This window comes from Erinaceus europaeus, chromosome 4, assembly GCF_950295315.1.
Source record: "Erinaceus europaeus chromosome 4, mEriEur2.1, whole genome shotgun sequence".
NCBI lineage: Eukaryota > Metazoa > Chordata > Mammalia > Eulipotyphla > Erinaceidae > Erinaceus > Erinaceus europaeus.
The window spans coordinates 22,812,578-22,834,169 of record NC_080165.1 but is presented as its reverse complement, the minus strand read 5'-3'; the positions used below and the strand labels follow the sequence as shown (position 1 = coordinate 22,834,169).

At 47.4% G+C, this 21,592-nt stretch overlaps 1 protein-coding gene and 1 pseudogene across 3 annotated transcripts in view; one reads left to right on the top strand and one right to left on the bottom strand.

Annotated features, from left to right (window-relative positions):
• MGAT3 (beta-1,4-mannosyl-glycoprotein 4-beta-N-acetylglucosaminyltransferase) overlaps nucleotides 1–21,592 on the bottom strand; it is a 67,221-nt gene that overhangs the window by 42,879 nt on the left and 2,750 nt on the right. The gene's annotated exons all lie outside the window — the stretch shown is intronic.
• LOC132538442 (U6 spliceosomal RNA) lies at nucleotides 18,149–18,261 on the top strand (annotated as a pseudogene).

Here is a 21,592-nt window from a genome sequence, read left to right as displayed (position 1 = left end):
CTTGCTATAAGTCAGGCACCTGCCAGCTGTGGGGACGTCTCTGGCTAACGGTTCCTCTGGGGACATGAGGCTCTGGACCTCCATTTCCCCACTACAGGCTTGGGACCTGGTTTTCAGGTTCTGGCCAACATCAGCCAAGCATATTCCTCAAGACCTTTACGATATCCAAGGCCTGCTACTCCAAGCAATCCCTCAAATTCTGTGTCCCAGCTGCTCTGGATATAATCGGGGGGGGGCTACTGTTCTATTTTCTGGGTTTGTGCTCAGGTTTCTGGTCCCCAACAATTCTTCTAGAAAGTTCCACTACCCAGCTTCTCCAGCTGCCCATGGGTTCTGTGTTCAGCCTTCTCCAGCCAACAGGACACACCAGGTTCTCCCAGCCCCACTCCCCTGGCCTCAGAGTGCTCTAGTGCAAGGAAGTCCTCAAGGAGGGCCAGAGCTGGGGCCCCAAAGAGGGCCACAGAGCAAAGTTGTGGCCGGGCAGAAGCATCCTCTCCACCTTTCCTTTCTTTAAAAAAAAAGGGGGGGAGGGCGATAGCATAGCGGGTTAAGCACACATGGCACAAAGCGCAAAGATCGGTGTAAGGATCCTGGTTTGAGCCCCCGACTCCCCACCTGCAGGGGAGTCGCTTCACAGGTAGTGAAGCAGGTCTGCAGGTGTCTGTCTTTCTCTCCCCCTCTGTCTTCCCCTCCTCTCTCCATTTCTCTCTGTCCTATCCAACAACAAACGACATCAACAACAATAACCACAACAAGACTACAACAACAAGGGCAACAAAAGGGGGGGGGGAATGGCCTCCAGGAGCAGTAGATTCATGGTGCAGGCACTAAGCCCCAGCAATAACCCTGGAGGCAAAAAAAAAAAAGGTGGGGGGAGTCAGGCAGTAATGCAGTGGGCAGCGGGTTAAGCGCACATGGCACAAAACGCAAGGACTACAATAAGGATCCTGGTTCAAATCCACGGCTCCCCACCTGCAGGGGAGTCGCTTCACAGGCGGTGAAGCAGGTCTCCGGTTGTCTATCTTTCTCTCCCCCTCTGTCTTCCTCTCCTCTCTTCATTTCTCTCTGTCCTATCCAACAACAACGACATCAATAACAACAATAAAACAACAAGGACAATAAAAGGGGGGAAAGAGCAAATTAAAAACAAAAGAGGGGGCTGGGCAGTAGCACAATGGATTAAGGGCACATGGCGCGAAGTGCAAGGACCGGCACAAGGATCCCGGTTCCAGCCCCAGGCTCCCCACCTGCAGGGGGCAGCTTCACAGGCAGTGAAGCAAGTCTGCAGGTGTCTGTCTTTTTCTCTCCCTCTCTATCTTCCCCTCCTCTCTCTATTTCTCTCTGTCCTATCCAACAACGAAGACATTAATAACAACAATAATAATAATTACAACAATAAAACAAGGGCAACAAAAAGGGGGGAAAAAAGCCTCCAGGAGCAGTGAATTCATGGTGCAGGCACCAAGCCCCAGCAATAACCCTGGAGGCAAAAAAAAAAAAAAAAAAAAAAAGAAAGGAGCCAAGTGGTGTCAAACCTGGTAAAGCGCACACATTACAGTGCACAAGGACCCAGGTTCAAGCCCCTGATCCCCACCTGCAGGGGAAAAGCTTCACAAGTGGTGAAGCACAGCTGCAGATGTCTCTCTCTCTCTCCCTCTCACCTCCCACTCCCCTCTCAAGCTCCCTCTGTCTCTATCCAATAAAAAATAAATCGATCATTAGTCTGGCCTAATAGTTCACTGGAATAGTACGTTGCTTTGCCATGTGCCTGACCCATGTTTGAGTCTGGGCCCCACCAGATTGAAGGAAGTTTTGGTGCTGTGGTCTCTTTCACTCTTTCTTTCTCTCTGCCTCTCTGTCTCTTTCCTTTCTTTTTTTTTATATTTCTTTATTTTCCCTTTTTGTTGCCCTTTTTTTTATTGTTGTAATTATTATTGCTGTTGTTATTGATGTCTTCGTTGTTGGATAGGACACAGAGAAATGGAGAGAGGAGGGGAAGACAGAGAGGGAGAGAGAAAGACAGACACCTGCAGACCTGCTTCACCGCTTGTGAAGCGACTCCCCTGCAGGTGGGGAGCCGGGGGCTGGAACCGGGATCCTTAGGCCGGTCCCTGCACTTTGCGCCACCTGCGCTTAACAGCTGTACTACAGCCGGACTCCCGCCTCTCTGTCTCTTTCTAAAAATAACAAAAACAAAACAAAAAAGATTTATGAACAAGGTAGGTAGAAAGCCAGACCATTAACGCTGGCACAGGGGATGGGACTTGGGACCTCACACTCTGAAGTCCAGCACTCTGGCACTGCACCACTTCCAAGATCTTTCTCTACTTTCCTCCCATCTCTCCAGGCTGAGGGCCCGACCACCTCCAGCCCAGGCAGAGGGCTCCTGTCAGCACTCAACCCTCTAACACACACACAACCCACAGGTTCTCTGACCTGGGACATGGGCAGGAGGGTGGGGACTTTAGTGGCTCTCCTGAAACTGGACAGGACAGTGTGTGTGAAAGTACTCTATGACCAGCAGGGAGCCAGCTGGGCTCATCTCTCCTCTCCTCCACAGCAACCTCCCACTGTCAGAGCCAGCAAGTCACCTCCCTGTCCTGGACTCAGTGTCCACAAATGAAGGGACAAGAGGATCTGGCACCACTGCCTGGGCCTCCTGAGACAGAATCATAAGAGGGTGCACCCGCCCCTCACTCCCACGCAAGCCACACTCATGTGTCCATCAGTGTCACCATCTTGGACCGAGGGGAGACAGGGAGGTCCCCTTGCACCTAAAACTGGTTCCCAAAAGTGACCCTCACCTGCGACTCTCACAACCACCACTCCAAAAATTATTTAAGACCTTTTTCTTTTAATCAAACGCCGTCTCATGCTAGGCATAGTGCTGCCTCCCAGAGTGTGCCTGGCTGCCCAGTCTGGGAGCCCAGCCAGCCCCTCCCCTGTCATCGCCAGGTTTCCCCTTCCTGGCCATTCTCCTGTGCAGCAAGAGGAGTGTCACCTACACAGCTTGTCCCCAAGTGTGAAGCAAGCTGCAGGGGAGCCACACAGGGGGTATAAAATGACACAGGCAGACTTGGGGCGGCGGTGCAGGGTCTGTGAGCAGGTGCCTTGAACACAGGTGGGGCCAGGTGACGGGGCGGAAGGGGTCAGGGGGCTCCTGGGTCCCTGGAGCCGCCTGGACATGCAGAGCAGCCCGCCTTTAAGCCCCAGGTTTCCAGCCCCTCCTTCAGGAGAGGAGTCTGACTCAGCAGGGTGCAGGCCTGGGAAATCTGTAAATCTCCCAGGTGGCCCAGGTGAGGCCAGCAGGGCACCCAGAGGGGAGTGGCACAAGGGTCACAAGGAGGACAACCTGAAGGCCGGGGCACCTTTGGGCATCTAAGCCTCGGAAAGCCTTGCTGGAGGGGGTCTGTGGAGGGACTCGGGAGGTCACAGCCCCAGGCCAACCATTTCCCTGCCCAAGGCCCCCTCAAAATGCCAATGAGGGTAAGAACAGCATCCGCCTACCTCCTGGGAAGCTGGGAGTAGTCGCTGGGATCATGCAGACAAAGTCCTTGGCCCAAGGCCCAGCACATAGTAAGTGCTCGATGAGCAGCAGGACAAACAGCAGCAACCTAGCCCAACTGGACGACTGAGGTGGGGGCCAACAGTCTGGAAAGTCTTCTTCCATCATGGGTGCCAGGTGCCAGCAGCCGCAATTCTGCAGCCACCCTCTGTTGCCCACCCTCCCTCAGACCCCAACGTGGGTCACTGCTTTTGGAAAGTTCTGGGTCTGGGCCAGCATAGCTTTCCCACCCAGGTTCATCACTTGGGGCGGGGCAAAGTAGGGGGAGACATTCCCACTTCAGTGGGAACTGAAGTTTGGAGCCAAATAAACTCTAAATCTGTACAACAATGAAGTGACTAGGTGTGTGAATAATTCCTATTGTTCTGGCTTTATTTTGACTGAGAAGATGAAAGCAAGGAAGCCAATGAGGGAATTTCCACTGCAGGCAGGGCAAGGAAGGTACTGTGGAACCTGGACTGAGGGCACAGCCTGTGCCCACCCTGCCAGCCCCCTCCCGCCAGGCTTGTTTCCAGCAGGAGTGGAAGCGCTCCACCCCACTGGTGGCCTCAGTCCCCCTGTGATCAGCCTGCTAGATGAGGCTGCCTTCTGAGAGGGAAGCCCTGCCTGCCATCAAGGACAGAGAAGGGGCAAGACTGGGCAGAACAGCAGGACTGAGTCGTTCATTCATTCAGTCATTTGTTCGCTGGAGCTCCCTTTGGTCTGCAGAGCTCACAGTCCATCAGGAACACACAGTAACAAACACCAGAGAGAAATGGCCCCAGTGGGCAGCACAGGAGGGGTGTAGAAGGAGAGCTCTAGACTTAAGAGCACAGGTTCCAAGTTCCATTCCTAACAGCGCATCTGCCAACTGCTGCCCTGGCCACCAATGGATAAAACAATGGACTTTCAGGAGTTGGGCAGTAGTGCAGTGGGTTAAGCGAAGCGGGTTAAGCGCACATGGCGCAAAGATCCACGTGCAGGGGAGTCGCTTCACAGGCGATAAAGCAGGTCTGCGGGTGTCTATCTTTCTCTCATCCTCTCTGTCCTCCCCTCCTCTCTCCATTTCTCTCTGTCCTATCCAACAACAATGATATCAATAACATCAATAATAATAACAACAACCACACCGATAAAACAACAGGGGCAACAAAAGGGGAAAAAGTAGCCTCCAGGAGTGGTGAATTCACAGGAACCGAGCCCCAGGAGGCCAAAAACCAAACAAACAATGGACTCTCAAGCATGAGTTCCTGAGCTGGATACCCAACAAGACATGTGTTAGAGTGATGCTCTGGTCCTCTCTCTCTCTCTCCCTCCTTCCCTCCCCCCCCACCACTTTGGGCAGTTATTCATAAATCTAAAAGAAAAAAGAATGGGATCAATGCAGTTTGGGTCACAGCCGGGAGACTGGAGCTCCCTGCATATAGGAGGCTGAAGCTCTGATGGAAAGGGCAGGTCGCTGAGCAGTGCTCTGGTTAAAAAATACTAATAATAAAGCGGGGGGAAGGAAGGGTAGGTCAGCCTTCACACCTATTCTGCCTCAACTTCACCACCTGCTTTGGGCTTATGACAAGACCTCTGTCCAGGTTACTGTGAGTACACGGCACAGCGATATTCCTATTTTTATGGACAGGCAGTGTGTTCATGCCAAGGACCAAGGGAACAGTGCATGAAATACTCACGGAGGAGGATCGGAATGGGAAAGTTTGGGACCTATGTGGACCACTTTTCAAGGCTCTGCCAGGCTGAAGATGAAGGTTCAGCTTGGCCATTCTAGGCAGGACCCCAAATGGAAGGGAATCCGGGGGGGAGGAATTGGAGTAGAGGTGAGGCAGGGTCAGAGGTGTGGGGGGCTCCAAGCAGGGAGACACCATCTCCTCTGCACGCCATCCCACTGGTGGGCTACTTAGGGGTGGCTCCCTGGTCCCCTGCAAGCCCTTCTGCAGCCCAGGATAGCCTGGTAGACCCTGAGTCTAGCTGACAGTCTCTAGGGCCTTCCCTCCTCCTCAGCCAGCTTTCACTGAACACCCACCAAATGCCTGGGTGCCGAGCAGGCTCACCCCAGGTCCTGCTGTGAGATCTCTAAACTGTGGGAAGCCTGAGATGGGCTCTGCTCGAAGTATTTATTTACACCACAGAAGCCACCGGCACCATGCAGCTGGGAGCCAGCTGTGGCAGCCATGGTTGTGCTTGCTCAATGGGCACAGAAAGACAAACGCTGCCCACTGGGACCTCAAACAAAAGGAGGCAGTGCCAGGGCATCTCTGCACCAGGATGTCGGATCTTTGCGGAGACAGGGGTGAGTCAGGAGGCTCTTTCTGGAAGGATAGCTATGAAGGCCCACTGGAAACTGAGCTGAGCTGCTGAAACAGCCAAAGCAGGGCACCTGCCCCATGTCAGTGGCAAAGACAGTGAGGCCCAGAGAAACAGAGCCCACAGTTACACAGGAAGCAGTGGCGAGACCAGGGTTCAAAACTGGGCATCCTGGATTTCCTGGCTTTTAACTCCTCATGGCATGATTACTGCGACCCCCGCACTCAGGAGGCTGGCAGCGCCTGGAGACGTCCGCTGCCCAAGCCACCTCTAATCTCCTGAGAGTGATGCCAGTGTCCTCTCCACTGAGCTCCCAGGCACAGCACCATTCACAGCAGGACATGCTGTTTGTTGGCCTGAATGTCTGAAGAAACTTCTGGAAGGGAGCCCTGATGCCCATGAGGTGGGGCTTACAGCTGGATGGGAGGAGAGGTGCTATCATGCGATGAGAAACAAAGACACTCTGGCCTTGGGGCATAGAACAGTGTCCCCCGAATGCTAACGCTGGGGATCCAACGGAGGTGGGTGCCCACTGGGCAAGAGGAGGGTGTTTGTGCTGCCACCTTGCCCCCAGCCACTCTTCCCTCATTTCTCTCCCTCCCAGAATAGGACAGACAATCCCCCATGTCCACACACCCCCCAGCTCACTCCTGGTCAGTCAGCACTCATTTGACCCTCACTGTCACCAGGAGGGGACCCGACCCACCCTTGGCATGGGTGTCCCTGTTTCACAGGTGGTGACATTGATAGAGCAACCAATGACATCCTGAGCCATTTCTCCAATGGCTAAGATGTGGAGGGGTCTCTCCATCTCACAGATGTGGAAACTGAGGCTCAAGGCCAACTTGCCAGAGGTGTTGCAGCTGCCCCAGGGAAAAGGATCACTGGTCTGGATGAAGCAGCCCTGGTCATACCTGGGTGCTGGGAGACCCCCAGAAGGGAGGCGGCTGAGCCAGACAGCACTCCCCTAGACCCCATCCTTAGAAGCAAGCCACTACCCACTCTGGCCTCCTTCCCTTTGGCTCCTGTCCTATTCTCCTGCCATTACTCCTCTTGGTCACTCACAGAGCTCCTCTATCCCTTCCACCTCCACATCTTACACACACCAGGTTCTGTAGCATAAATTCATAAATGTGGCTCTCGCAGGTGGGTAGCCTAAGCAAGCAAAGCTGAGCAAAAATGTAGTCACACAGCTTTGCAACCAAAGCCACCCCACGACCAGTAAAAAGGTAAGTGAGTAAAACTCCTCTCAGCACTGGAAGGAAGTTACATGATCCAAACATTGAGGTTTGCTGTCCACCTAAGTTAAGAGCTTTGATAGAGGGAGTCGGGAAGTAGCACAGCGGGTAAAGCACTGGTGGTGCAAAGCGCAAGGACTGGCACAAAGATGCTGGTTAGAGTCCCGGCTCCCCACCTGCAGGGGAGTCGCTTCACGGGCAGTGAAGCAGGTCTGCAGGTGTCTGTCTTTCTCTCCCTCTGTCTTCCCCTCCTCTCTCCATTTCTCTCTGTCCTAACAACAATGACATCAATAACAACAATAACAACTACAACATTAAAACAACAAGGGCAACAAAAGGGAATAAATAAATTAATTAATTTTTTTTAAAAAGACCTTTGATAGAGAAGCTTCCCTAGGTTGTGGAATACTGCCGAAGCCTATCGGGGGCTCACACACGGCAAAAAGCATAAGGATCCCAGTTCAAGCACCTGGCTCCCCACCTGCAGGGAAGTCGCTTCACAAGCAGTGAAGCAGGTCAGCAGGTGTCTATCTTTCTCTCCCCCTCTCTGCCTCCCTCTCGATTTCTCTCCATCCTATCCAACAACATCAATGGCAACAATAACAGTAACAACAACAAGGGCTGTAACAACAAGGGCAACAAAAAATGGGGAAAAATATAGCCTCCAGGAGCAGTGGATTCCTAGTGCAGGCACCAAGCCCCAGCAATAACCCTGGAGGCAAAAAAAAAAAAAAAAAAAAGAGCCCTGTCTTCATGTATGAGATAAAGCAGGGAGAAGCTATTTTCTTGAGCAACTCCAAAAGAATGTAGCCCAGAGGGGACAGGGTGGTTACCACCCAGTTACCCACACCTATAACCCAGTGTAAGGACCGGATTCGAGTCCCAGCTGCCTACCTGCAGGGGGGACACTTCACGAGCAGCAAAGTAAGTCTGCAGGTGTCTTTCTCTGTCCCTCTCTATTTTCTCCTCCTCTTCCTCATTTTCTCTCTGTTCAACCCAATAAAATGCAGAAGAAAAAGTGACCTTCAGGAGCAGTGGACTAGTAGTGCCAGTACTGAGCCCCAGCAATAACCCTGGTGGCAAAAAAAAAAAAGAGAAAAGAAATGAAATGAAAATGGCCCTTACTGCTTGCCTATTCTAATAAACTGTGACCTTCTTTATAACTTGGCTGCCTGTTGACTTAATCACTCAGGTCCTCTACACACTCCCGGACAAATACTACTTTATCTGGTGGCCCTACGGGGTGTACAGACCTTATTTCTCTTCTATTGTGCTAACTCCCACCCAGTCTGCTGCAGGTTTCACTCTCAACCCTGAGCTGCGGTGCTCCACCCACTAAGAAACGGGACAACTACTGCAAGTAGTCATCTGCTGCTTTAGCCCCTACGAGTTCCAGCAGAAAAGCCCACCTGGGGTCAGGAGCTGGTGTGTTGGCAGAGCACACATGCACAAAGACCCCCATTCAAGACCCTGGTCCCTACCTGCAGGGGGAAAGCTTCAGAAGTAGTGAAGTAGTGCCACAGGTGTCTGTCCCTCTCACTCTCAATCTCCCCTTCCTCCTCAATTTATCTGTGTCTATCCAAATAAATGAAAAAAGAAAAAAGAGAAAAGAAAATGGTTGCCAGGAGCAATGGATTCGTCATGTAGGCACAGAGCCCCAACAATAAACATCATGGAAAATAATAATAATAATAATAAATGAAAAAAAAATGGAAGTGTCAACCCTTTGTCTCCAGATAGAGGGTGGGATGTGCTGTGGGCTAAACGCACTACCTACAACTCACCTCTGGACTTCATTCCTGTCCACCGAAATGCTTTATATTCTAGAGCTCTTGTCCTAAGAATCCTATGGTCTGGTCATTCAGACATATAAAGCAGTCAATGAAACTAGTCAGACCTCTTTCTCTCGGTCTGGAAAAAATAGACAATAAAACAGGTCAAACCTCTTTCTCTTAAAAAAAAAAGTGGGAGGATCCTGGCTGTTTTAAAATTTTTTTAAAATGGCTAAATCATAGTCTTCAATTTTATTAAAATGTGACCTCATTTTAAAAAATATTTATTTATTCCTTTTTGTTGCCCTTGTTGTTTTATTGTTGTAGTTATTATTGTTGTTGTTATTGATGTTGTGTTGGGTAGAACAGAGAGAAATGGAGAGAGGAGAGGAAGACAGAGAGGGGGAAAGATAGACATCTGAAGACCTGCTTCACCACCTGTGAAGCAACTCCCCTGTAGATGGGGAGCTGGGGGTTTGAACCAGGATCATTGTGCCGGTTCTTGTGCTTTTGCGTGCCACCTGTGCTTAACCCGCTGCGTTACCGCCCGACTCCCGTGACCTAATTTTAACTGAGTATTTTTAAAAAAGTGAAAATTTGAAGGCTGGAAAGACAGCATAATGGTTATGCAAAAGATTTTCTTGCCAATGCAAATTAAAACTACACAGAGATACCAGCTCACACCTGAGAGAATGGCTTCCATCAACAAACCAGGAAATGACAGGTGCTGGAGAGGCTGTGGAGGAAAGGGAACTCTGCTGCATTGCTGGTGGGAATGCAGACTGGTGCAGCCCCTTTGGAAGACTGTATGGAGAGTCCTTAAACAAATAAAAATGAGGTGGGGGGCTGGGAGGTAGCGCAGCAGGTTAAGCGCACATGGCACAAAGCGCAAGGACCAGCCTAAGGATCCTGGTTTGAGCCCCCAGATCCCCACCTGCAGGTCTGTAGGTGTCTTTCTCTCCTCCTCTCTGTCTTCCCTCCTCTCTCGATTTCTTTGTCCTATACAAAAACAACTACAGCTATAACAATAATAATAACCACAACAAGGGCAACAAAATGGGGAAATAGCCTCCAGGAGCAGTGGATTCCTAGTGCTGGCTCAGAGCACCAGTGATAACCCTGAAGGCAAAAAAACAAACAATAAAAAACAGTATATGCAGCAAGTAGAAAGACATAAAAAGACACCATAAAGTTCCTAATGAGATAGTGTCTACTTAGACCTAGATACCTTCCTCACCTACTTCCTATTATATTTCCCTCACTCACTCCAAAGCTAACCTTATCAAAGCAAGGACTGCAAAAGCTGAATAAGGGCAAGAGACTGGCATACTTTAACAATGACTCTTTAGTCACTATCAGGTCACCCCATCAGCTAGGGCCCTAGCTGGGGAGTCCTGAGATTCCCAAACAGACATGATGGGCCTAGACCTCGAATAGATTCCTCTCTCCAATGTTACCGGTCATCTCTATCAGGAACAACACAATAGACCCCTTTGTGGGCCCCCATAGGACCTTGCCCTCAATGTGGATAAACAATAGTAGAGAATATTCCATCCTCTGAAGGGAGGCTGGACAACATACTCTATGTTCTACCTGAAGAAGATGGGTCCTGAAATTGGGGCAGCTGGGAACGTTCCTACTCATGACCACAGAATGTGAGCTCAGATCTATAAGAATGCAGAGGTCACATAGGCTCCTAAGCTGAATATGGGCCCCAGATCACATGAAATCAATGGGGTTTACAGTGAACAATATTTATACTCCTTTATACTTCTCTGATCCAGCTTTCTGGTCCTTTTTTCAGCCATGATATCATCTCCCTAGATAATAACTTGTATCCACCTGCACATCAGATGTCAGGTTAAGAAAAAAGAAAGAAAGAAAGAAAAGGAGAAAAAGAAAAAAAAAAAAAACTAGTATAGTCATGGGCTCTTTGGAATATAACTAAAATAGGACTATTAACTATCTACAAAACAGAGACACCCCCCCCCCAATTCTTCATCTGAAATATTCCAGCCTTTAGGTTAATGATTAGCCAACAATTTGTTTGGCTTTATATGTTAATTCTTTTTTCAGCCACCAGGTTCCAGATGCTACCATGATGCCAACTGGACTTCTCTGGACAGACAATCCCGCCAATGTGTCCTGGAGCCCTGCTTCCCCAAAGCCCTGCCCCACCAGGGAAAGAGAGAGACAGGCTGGGATATGGATCAATCTGCCAATGCCCATGTTCAGCAGGGAAGCAATTACAGAAGCCAGACCTTCCACCTTCTATACCCCATAATGTCCCTGAGTTCATACTCCTAGAAGGTTAAAGAATAGGAAAGCTATCAGGGGAGGGGATGGGATACAGAGTTCTGGTGGTGGGAACTGTGTGGAGTTATACCCCTCTTATCTTATGGTTTTTGTCAGTGTTTCCTTTTTATAAATAAAAATAAAAGTAAATAAAGAAAAAGAAACTATGAAAAAATGAAAAAAATAAACAAAAACAAAACAACAACAACAACAAAATGGAAGTACCCTATGATCTAGCAGTACCACTCTGAGGCATTTAGCCAGTGGACACTCAAGCACTAGCCAGAAGGGTACATGCACCCTTCCACTCAGCTGTGTCATTCACAATAGCCCAAGAGTGGAAGGAGTCTAAGTGCTTATCATCAGATGACTGTCTAAAGAAGTTATGGAATACTACTCTGTAGTCAAAAAGATGACATTATGTCCTTTGGATAGAACTGGAGGTGATTATGCTTAGGAAAATAAGTAAAGAGATGAAAGATAACTACACTACCAGAAGGTCTTACTCATATGTGGAATCTAGAGATTTGATTTACATGACCTTGCCAAAAAAAAAAAAAAAAAAAATCCAAATAAAACAGAAGCAAGCAAATGGTTTGTAAGACTTGTGAGAGCTATAGTGGTTATTTTTGGGAGGGTAGGGAGACAGAACTTTGGTGGTGAGTGTGGTGTGGAACTATAAATTGTAATCTTATAATCTTGTAACATACCATTAATAATAAATTAAAAAATTATTTTAAAAATCTGTAAGCAGGGGCCAGGTGGTAGTGCAGCAGGTTAAGCTCACATGGCACAAAGCACAAGGACAGTTGTAAGGACCCTGGTTCGAGCCCTTGGCTCCCCACCTGCGGGCAGGTCGCTTCACAAGTGGTGAAGCAGGTCTGCAGGTGTCTTTCTCTCCCCTCCTCTGTCTTCCCCTCCTCTCTCAATTTCTCTCTGTCCTATCCAACAACAATGACATCAACAACAGCAACAATAACAACAGCAATGATAAACAACAAGGGCAACAAAAGGGAAAAAAAAGCTCCTAGGAGCAGTGGATTGTAGTGCAGGCACCAAGCCCTAGCAATAACCCTGGAGGCAAAAAAAAGGGTGGGGGTAAATAGCATAATGGTTATGCAAACAGACTGTCATGCCTGAGGCTCTGGAGTCACAGGTCACAGGTTCAATCCCCCACACCACCATAGGCCAGAGCTGATTAGTGCTCTGGTAAAAAAAAAAAAAATCTGTAAGTGGAGCTGGGTGGTGGTGCACCTGGTTTAGTGCACATGTTACAATGTGCAAGGACCTGGATTTGAGCCCCATCCCCCACCTGCAGGGGGAAAGCTTTCAAGTGGCAAAGCAGTGTTGCAGGTGTCTCTGTCTCTCTCCCTATCACCCCTTTCCCTCTCGACTTCTGTCTCTATCTAAATAAAGATTAAATAATAAAGAATTTAAATTAATAAAAATAAAAAAATTTTAAAAGTCTGTAAGCTGAGTGTTGCCTGAGCAAAAAATAAAAATAAAGAAAATAAAAAATTCATGCTTGAAACTCCAAGGTCCCAAATTCAATCCCTGGCTCCACCATAAACCAGGCCTGAGCAATACTCTGAACTCTCTCTCTCTCTCTGTATTTCTCTCATAAAAAAAAAAAAAAAAAAATTATGGAGTCGATTGGTAGCACAGCAGGTTAAGTGCAGGTGGCACAAAGTGCAAGGACTGGCACAGGATCCTGGATCGAGCCCCCAGCTCCCCACCTGCAGGGGAGTCGCTTCACAAGCGGTGAAGCAGGTCTGCAGTCATCATCTGTCTTTCTCTCCCCTCTGTCTTCAACTCCTCTATCCATTTCTCTCTGTCCTATCCAACACAATCAATAACAATAAAACAACAAGGGCAACAGAAGGGAATAAATATTTTTTAAAAATAAATAAAAGCCTTTTTTAAAAAGTAAAAATGCTCTTTCTGTTAATAAAAAGGGAAATTTTGGTGTAAGTGGGGATCATATTTCATTTTTGTGTTTCTTTTTATTTTTTATTATTGGGTAGAGATGGAGAGAAATTGAGAAGGGAGGAGAGAGAGAGAGAGAGCTGCAGCCCTGCTTCAGCACTCATTAGGCTTTCTCCCTGCACATGGGGACCAGGGGCTTGAACCTGGTTCCTGGCACCCTGTAATGTGAGCGCTTAACCAGGTGCAACACTGTCTGGCACCTGGGGTCATATTCTTCAAACCTCTGAAAATGACAACTCTTCCTGGAAGTCAAAATTCTAAAAAAAAGAATCTATAAAAGGATCTGTAATTGATCCAAGAGCTGGCCTGGGATATTCTAAAGGGCTCTAGAATATGCTGTAGTGTTGTATGCTTTACATTGGGTTCTAGTTCTCCCCCGCCAAGAGAATTGCATCAGTCCTGTTAATTTCGCGGGCCTGCTTGGCCCCGCCCCTAGGAAACCCGCCAGAGTTCGAGAGTGCCAGAGTTTCAGAGGGTTCCCCAGTACGAGAGTTCGAGAGTTCCTGAGTTGGAGAGTAAGGGAGAGGGTTCCTGAGTTCGAGAGTAAGAAAAAGAGTGCTTGTGCCGCTGCAAAGAGACAGCAGAGTTCTGTTTGGTGATTAGTTTGTCTTAGTTTATGAATCGTTGTTCCTGAATAAAGAAATACAGCTTCTCTGCCCAGCCGTTGTCTCCGCGTCTCTGTTACCCGCCCGTGAAGCTAGCCCGCCCAGCAAGAGCCTTCCGAAATTTTAACAACACTGTAGATTCTCTTTGTGGAAAACTAACCTACACATTTGACTTTATCTGACACCCTCAACCCTGTGGGAAGCGTTGTCACATAAAAATGTTTATTCGTTAAAAACATGTCTGGTGCACTAAATACAAGTGAGTTTTGTCTGCAACTTAAAAACTTTAATGGAATTTTAAAATATTTGTCATCTTGGCTATGTAAGTGAGTTAGTGTTGTTAACTGACTCTGCAATCTCCAATTGTTAACCGAAGAGAAAGGACTCCAGAGGTAAATGGATAATAGTGAATCTAATCTAGTGACACTGAGTTAGTGACAAAACTATTACTGAATACTTGGCAGACCAGGAGTATCTCATAATTGGCTAAGTGTATATGTCTTTGCCAATGCATGAGGAGTGGTTTTTCTCTCTTCTGAAGACACAAAGGACAGTGAAAAAGAAGATGAATACATATGACAGGTAATGACATCAAATAAAGGCTGAGTGGGCAGTGCAACCAGGACAGCTCGGCATGCTTCACTTCAGACCGTGTCAGGTGTGGAATGTCAACCCTTCAGCTGCATTACCCCGGTGAGACCTTTCCTAGTTCATAGGACTCCCTAATTCCATTTTGGGTGGTGCACCTCTTAACAAAACCTCAGAACCTAGATACAGACCGGGGCCCATGAGATAGGGCATATATACATATGTATCCACAAGTTGGGGGGAAATATATATCTCAGAGCAAAAGTGCTCAATAGTTTGCAGTGAGTCAGTAAGTGCAGCAAGCAGGTAGAAAGACACCATAAAGTACCTAATGAAATAGTTTCTACTTAGACCTAGATACCCTCCTCACCTACCTCCTATCACACGTCCCTCAGTCACTCCAAAGATTACCTTGTCAAAGTAATGACTACAAAAGCTGAATAAAGGCAAGAGACTGGCATACTTTAATGAAGACTCTTTTTTTTTTTTTTTTTTTTTTTTACCTCCAGGGTTATTGCTAGGGCTCAGTGCCTGCACCATGAATCCACCGCTCCTGGAGGCCATTTTCCCCCTTTTGTTGCCTTTGTTGTTGTAGCCTTGTTGTGGTTATTGTTGTTGTTGATGTCGTTCGTTGTTGGATAGGACAGAGAGAAATGGAGAGAGGAGGGGGATAAAGACGGGGAGAGAAAGACACCTGCAGACCTGCCTCACCGGCTGTGAATCGACTCCCCGGCAGGTGGGGAGCCGAGTGCTCAAACCAGGACCCTTAAGCAGGTCCTTGCGTTTTGCGCCATGTGCGCTTAACCTGCTGTGCTACCGTCCAACACCCAATGAAGACTCTTTAGTCACTACCAGGCCACCCCATCACCTGGGGCCCTAGTCGGAGAGTCCTGGGATTCCCATGCAGACATGATGGGCCTAGACCTCTAACAGATCCCTCTCGCCACTGTCACTGGTCATCTCCATCAGGAACAACATAATGGGCCCCTACAAGATCTTTCCCACAATGTGGATCAACAATGGTAGAGAATGTTCCATTCTCTGAAAGGAGGTTGGAAAACATACTCTACCTACCACCTGAGGAAGATGGGTCCTGAAATTAGTGCACCCTGGGATGTTCCTAGCCGTGACCACAGAATGCGAGCTCAGACCTACAGGGATGCAGAGGCTACACAGGCTTCTGGGCTAAATGTGGGGCCCAGATCAAACTGGTGGGGTTTACAGTTAACAATATTTATATACTTTTCCCATATTTGGAAGCTATTCTCTTCCTTGATCCAGCTCTCTAGCCCTTTTTCCAACTATGACACCATCTACCCAGACAATAACCTGGGCCCACCTGCATATTAGATGTCAGGCTCAGGCAAAAACTAGTAAAGTCATGGGTCCCTTGGAATATACCTAAAATAGACTTACTAGCCTTTTCCAAAACGGAAAAATTTTCATCTGCAATATTCTTGCCTTTAGTTTCATGATAAGTCAACAATTTGTTCTGCTTTATATCTTAACTCTTTTTCAGTCACTTTTTTCCAGATGCTACCATGATGCCAACATGACTTCCCTGGGCAGACGACCCCACCAATATGTCCTGGAGTCCTGCCTCCACAGGGATCCCTGCCCCACTAAGGAAAGACAGAGACAGGCTGGGAGTACTGATCAACTTGTCAACGCCCACGTTCAGCAGGGAAGCAATTACAGAAGCCAGGCCTTCCACCTTCTGCACCCCATAATGACCCTGGGTCCATGCTCCCAGACGGTTAAAGAATAGGAAAAGTATCAGGGGAGGGTGTTCTGGTGGTGGGAACTGTGTGGAAATGTATCCCTCTTATCCTATAGTCTTGTCAATATTTCCATTTTATAAATAAAAATTTTTTAAAAGGCTGAGTGGATTAAGCATACAATAAATAGAAGGTTTGCGGTATGTGAAACGTGAAAAAGGAGACTCTACAGTCAAGGTAAAAGATACCAAAATTCCTACAGAATTCTTGCGGTCAGTGTATCTAGGTGGAACCAATGCTTGGTTTCTTCTTGGTCCAATGTAATGAATGGCACTGCTCTTAAACTAACTGGCTCTTGGTTTTTCTCTTCCTTTCTTCTTTCTTTTCTTATTGACAGAGCGAGTCAGAGACCACAGAATGGAAGCTTCCTTTAACGTGTCGAGGCTCGAGCTTGAGTTGTGCACATGTTAAACCAGCACATTATCCAAGCAAGCTCGCTTGCTCTTTCCTTCCTTCCTTCCTTCCTTCCTTCCTTCCTTCCTTCCTTCCTTCCTTCCTTTTCTTTCTTTCTTTCTTTCTTTCTTTCTTTCTTTCTTTCTTTCTTTCTTTCTTTCTTTCTTTCTTTCTTTCACCAGAGCACTGCTCAGCTCTGGCTTATAGTGGTGCGGGGGATTGAACCTGGGACTTTGGAGCCTCAGGCATGAGAGACTCTTTGCATAACCATTATGCTATCTACCCTCCGCCCAGCAAGCTATTTCAATGACCCTCTAACAGACTTTTGAAACTGAGTATAAATTGTCGAGCTTAACTATGAAATACTCAAGTAACATAAGCTTTCAAGCTCAATAGATCAGAAACATCTCATCCTGCCAGTGTTATATTAAACTGAGCATTATCAGCTAAATAAAATGCTATGTCTACTTCTAAACATTAACCAAAGTGTTCTAGAATTTTCTACACCTTGCTAAAGTCAAATATGCTATGGTCAATTCTAATTACTGACTTATCAAATAGAAGTAACCTCTCAGTTGATTTGCTTACAATAATAACTTAATCATGGTCATTTTAAGGATTACTTTATTACTTACAGGATTACTTTGTGCAAAACTTTCCCCCTTCTCTTTGGGGATCCAGCTATCCTCTTATCCCGGGACAGCCTTGCGATGTTCCTTATGTGTCTCTTGATCTCTCTCTCACTCTCTCCTTAATCCCTCTTGCCTCTGCTAGGCACAGCTTAACTGATGCCACCTGTGCCATCAAGCCAAGCCACGGTCGCCGCCATCTGCAGCTGCCACCAGCAGTCCTGCAACTCTCCCCAATAAACTTCTGCTGCATCAAGTGGTAAGTTGCCCATAAGTTACCTGGCTGAGACTCTGAGACAGCCAGTCCTGGTCCTAGTTCCAGGTGGGTACTAGAGCCAGCAATGGGTCCGGTTTCTAGGCATGGACTACGATCCACAACATGTTTTATGTCCAAATGCCACGTCTGCAATGGATTCCAGAGCTTCTAGGCAGAAGGGGACACCCCCACCCACAGAACTGCTCCTCCTGGTGAGCCTTAGAGCTGATAGAAGGAAGCCCTTTGCTGGGTTTCTCTATGCTGGGTTGAGTGTTATCCTTGTCTGTAAAAGCTATGGGAAGTGTTGTGTTTTAAAGAAAAAGTTCAGGCGTAGAGAGTATAATGGTTATGCAAAGAGACTCTCATGCCTGAGGCTCTAAAGTCCCAGGTTCAATCTCCTACACCACCATAAGCCAGAGCTGAGCAGTGCTCTGGTTAAAAAAACAAACAAAAAAAAAAGGGCTTGAGAGTCCTCTGCCATTGGAATTTGGACCCAGAACAAGCTTGGCAGCCTGAGTGTGGCCTACGGGTGGCACCACAGATTCCTCAACAAGACGCTACTGCTCAGCCCTGGCCATCATCACTGCCTCCACTGCACTGCCCTCATTCTGCACTCTAGATAAGCACAGACTGTGCGAGGTGACGGGGGACACGAAGGGCTATGCATGTATGTCCCTTCCCCTCATGCTACAAACCTTTTTTTTTTTTTTTTTTTTGCTGTTGTTGGTAAGATTTTTTTGTGGTTGTTATTGTGCTGGCTTTGGCAACACATATACTAAAACTGCAACGACACAGAGAAGATTAAGAGTAGCACGGCACCTGCACAAGGATAACACATAGATTCATGAAGCATTCCATGTTAAAAAAAGATGGTCTCTCATTTATTTTTTTATATTTATTTATTTTCCCTTTTGTTGCCCTTGTTTTTTTTTAATATTTATTTATTTATTTCCATTTTGTTACCCTTTTTTTTTATTGTTGTTGTAGTTATTATTGTTGATGTCATCGTCGTTGGATAGGACAGAGAGAAATGGAGAGAGGAGGGGAGACAGAGAGGGGGAGAGAAAGACAGACACCTTCAGACCTGCTTCACCGCCTGTGAAGTGACTCCCCTGCAGGTGGGGAACCAGGATCCTTACACCAGTCCGTGCGCTTCAAGCCATATGCATTTAACCCAGTGCGCTACCACCCAACTCCCTCTCATTTATTAATGAGAGAGAGGAGAAAGAGAATCATTCTGGTACATACACTGCTAGAAACTGAACTCAGAGGGGGTCGGGCGGTAGTGCAGCGGGTTAAGCACACATAGCACAAAGCGCAAGGACCGGCATAAGAATCCGGGTTCGAGCCCCTGGCTCCCCACCTTCGGGGGGGGATCACTTCACAAGCAGTGAAGCAGGTCTGCAGGTGTCTATCTTTCTCTCCCCCTCTCTGTCTTCCTCTCCTCTCTTGATTTCTCTCTGTCCTACCCAACAACAACATCAATAACAATAATAACGATAAAACTAACCTGGGCAACAAAAGGGGAAAAAATAACCTGCAGAAGCTGTGGATTCGTGATGCAGGCACTGAGCCCCAGCAATAACCCTGAAGGCAAAAAAAAAAAAAAAAAAAAGAAAGAAATTCAACTCAGGACCTCATGCTTAAGAGTCCAATGCTTTATCTACTGTGCCATCTTCCAGACTTGGCCTAAACTGAAACCAAGCTAGGAAATCTTTCAAAAGATCTTTCATGTCTCATTACACAATTTATATTTAGAATTATTTATTTATTTATAATCAGAACACTGCTCAGTTCTGGCTGATGGTGGTGCTGGGGATTGAACCTCTGGAGCCTCCAGAGCAGAGGTCTTTTGCAGAACTATTATGCTCTCTCTCCTGCTCTATCCTTACAACCTGATCTCATCTGACAGGACATTAGCACTGTAACTGAATTCAGATAAAGGATAAAAGGCAATTGTCCCTAAGTAACAAGTGAATTGTGAGAAACCTAGGGAAATGAGTCTGCATATCATTGAGAATCTAGTTCTGTTTATTTCCCAACTCAAGGCTGGACTCTATGAATAAACATACCGACGTGGACCTTGACCCAGGGAAAGACTGGACAATTTTGATGATGCATTTTTAGTTAACACTAAATATTCAACAGAAATTCCAAGACTGGAGAAAGGGCCTCACACTGAAATAACAAACCTAACAGAAGTAACCTTCAACGTTTTAACAACTAGGAGGATTTTTATCAGACAAAAGGGTTGTAGAGAACTGGCAAGGAACAAAAGACAGACTCACTGTCCGGTAAGTGTTTGGGCCAATACCACACCACCTCAGCACCCAAGGCCCAATCAGTCAAGAAATCCTAGACCGGGGAGTTGGGCAGTAGCGCAGCGGGTTAAGCGCAGGTGGCGCAAAGTGCAAGGACCAGCCTTAAGGATCTCGGTTCGAGCCCCCGGCTCCCCACCTGCAGGGGAGTCGCTTCACAAGCAGTGAAGCAGGTCTGCAGGTGTCTTTCTCTCCCCCTCTCTGTCTTCCCCTCCTCTCTCCATTTCTCTCTGCCCTATCAACAACAACAACATTAATAATAACTACAACAATAAAACAAGGGCAACAAAAGGGAATAAATAGATAAAAATAAATAAAATAATCATAATAAAAAGAAATCCTAGACCGCTAAGCCTGGATTTGCCATCACTGTAGGCAGCCTGGCTATTGCCATCAGAAATGTCCTCAACAGCCCTACTGTATGTGGGCCACCTCCAGGACTCCAGGGCTCTAGAAAGAGACTACCCCATTCTCCAGAGAAAAGCTGGGGATCCTGCTGCCCAAAGAAAATCCACCCTACAAGGTGAACAGCCTAAGATGTCCCCAGCCGTGGCCACAAACCATCTCATCACATTGGACTGAAGGCTCTTACAGAGAGGGAGGGGCCTGGAGGCCATGCTGGGTCCTGTGCTAAGTATCAATATGCATGAGCCCTGGGTCAGATTCAATGTGGTGAAAAGTTAATTACACTTTAGATATGGGAGCCACTCTTTCTGCCCTAACCCAGCTCTCAGGCTCCTCTCCACTCTGGCATCCTCCTTATGGGAGTAGGGCAGTCTCAATCAGCTTATTTCACTAGACCACTCCAGATTTTTTAATCAACTTATTTATTTATTTAATAGACAAAGACAGAGAGAAATATAAAGGAAGGGTAGATAGAGGGAGAGAGACAGATGTCTGCAGCACAGCTTCACCACTTTATTTACTTTCCCTTTTGTTAACTTTGTTGTTTTGTTGTTGTAGTTATTATTGATGTCGTTGTTGTTGGATAGGACAGAGAGAAATGGGAGAGAGGAGGTGAAGACAGAGAGGGGGAGAGAAAGATAGACACCTGCAGAGACCTGCTCCACCGCCTGTGAAGCGACTCCCCTGCAGGTGGGGAGCCAGGGGCTTGAACCAGGATCCTTACACCAGTCCTTGCACTTTGCGCCACCTGCGCTTAACCCACTGCGCTACTGCCCGACTCCGGCTTCACCACTCTTAGAGCTTTCCCTCTGCAAGTGGGGACTGAAGGCTTGAACCTGGGTCCTTGTGAATAGTAACATGTGCACTCAATTGGGTGCACCAACACCTGGCCCCTCCAGGTTCTTTTAATAAGTTAGGGAACAGTATGCCTCTTCAACCTGTTTGGACAGGACCCTATCAAGCCCTCCTAACAAACCCACTGCAGGCAAACTTCAAAGACATCCTTCCTGGATCCACTTGCCTGGCACTCTTGCCTGATGCCCTTCTCCTGAATCTCACTACGCTTGGAACTGTGAATCCACAGAGGAGCTCAGGCTACAGCTCAAAGGAAAAGTGCTACGGCACCCTTTAGCCTTTTTTTCCCCTGCCATAGTTATCTGGGGTTTGGTTCCTGCATGACAAATCCGCTACTCCTGGGGGCCACTTTCTTCCTTTTTTAATTTTTATTTGATAGGACAGAGAGAAATTGAAAGGGGAGGAAGAGCTAAGAAGAGAGAAAGACATCTGCAGACCTGTTTACTTGTGAAACTTGCCCCCCCCCGCAGGTGGGGAGGGGAAGTTTGAACTTCAATTCTTGCACATGGTAATATGTGTACCCAACTGGGTAAGCCCCCACTATCCGCTTATAGTCCTATTCCAACCTTCTTCAGGATTCCTTTTCTTCTTAGATTTCCCCACTAGAGCTCAAGGAG